The sequence below is a fragment of the Triticum aestivum genome, chromosome 3B (assembly GCF_018294505.1).
Source record: "Triticum aestivum cultivar Chinese Spring chromosome 3B, IWGSC CS RefSeq v2.1, whole genome shotgun sequence".
NCBI classification, from domain to species: domain Eukaryota; kingdom Viridiplantae; phylum Streptophyta; class Magnoliopsida; order Poales; family Poaceae; genus Triticum; species Triticum aestivum.
In genome coordinates this window covers 404,596,593-404,598,173 of record NC_057801.1, presented here as the reverse complement: position 1 = coordinate 404,598,173, position 1,581 = coordinate 404,596,593, and positions in this window count along the sequence as shown.

The window sequence follows — 1,581 nt, the reverse complement described above, 5'->3', positions numbered from 1 at the left end:
TGACATCCATTTGCCAGATTTCATAAAATGTGGCAATTTCTAACATGATTCGGACAGACTTAAGCATCGTTACGAGTGATAAAATCTCATCGTATTCAACACCTTGAACTTGTCAAAAAAACTTTTTGCGACAAGTCGAGCTTTGTAGATAGTAACACTACTATCAGTGTCCGTCTTCCTCTTGAAGATCCATTTATTTAACATGGCTTGCTGATCATCGAGCAAGTCAATCAAAGTCCATACTTTGTTCTCATACATGGATCCCATCTCAGATTTTATGGCCTCAAGCCATTTCGCGGAATCTGGGCTCATCATCACTTCCTCATAGTTCATAGGTTCATCATGGTCTAGTAACATGACTTCCGGAATAGGATTACCGTACCACTCTGGTGCGGACCATACTCTGGAAGACCTACGAGTTTCTCTAGTAACTTGATCCGAAGTTTCATGATCATCATCATTAACTTCCTCACTAATCGGTGTAGGCATCACTGGAACTGATTTCTGTGATGAGCTACTTTCCAATTTGGGAGAAGGTACAATTACCTCATCAAGTTCTACTTTCCTCCCACTCACTTATTTCGAGAGAAACTCCTTCTTTAGAAAGGATCCATCTTAGCAATGAATAACTTGCCTTCGGATCTGTGATAGAAGGTGTACCCAATAGTTACCTTTGGGTATTCTATGAAGACGCACTTCTCCGATTTGGGTTCGAGCTTATTAGGTGAAAACTTTTTCACATAAGCATCGCAACCCCAAACTTTAAGAAACGACAACTTTGGTTTCTCGCCAAACCACGGTTAATAAGGCGTCGTTTCAACGGATTTTGATGGTGCCCTATTTAAAGTGAATGCAGCTGTCTCTAATGCATAACCCCAAAACGATAGTGGTAAATCGGTAAGAGACATCATAGATTGCACTATATCCAATAAAGTACGGTTATGGCGTTCGGACACACCATAACGCTGTGGTGTTCCATGTGGCATGGGCTGTGAAACTATTCCACATTGTTTTATATGAATGCCAAACTCGTAACTCAAATATTCTTCTCCACGATCAGATCGTAGAAACTTTATTTTCTTGTTACGATGATTCTCCACTTCACTCTGAAATTCTTTGAACTTTTCAAATGTTTCAGACTTATGTTTCATCAAGTAGATATACCCATATCTGCTCAAATCATCTGTGAAGGTCAGAAAATAATGATACACGCCGCGAGCCTTAACACTCATCGGATCGCATACATCGGTATGTATTATTTCCCATAAGTCAGTAGCTCGTTCCATTGTTCCGGAGAACGGAGTTTTAGTCATCTTGCCCAAAAGGCACGGTTCGCAAGCATCAAATGATTCATAACCAAGTGATTCCGAAAATCCATCTTTATGGAGTTTCTTCATGCGCTTTACACCGATATGACCCAAACGGCAGTGCCACAAATAAGTTGCACTATCATTATTAACTTTGCATCTTTTGGCATCAATATTATGAATATGTGTATCACTACGATCGAGATCCAACAAACTATTTTCATTGGGTGTATAACCATCGAAGGTTTTATTCATGTAAACAGAACAACAATTA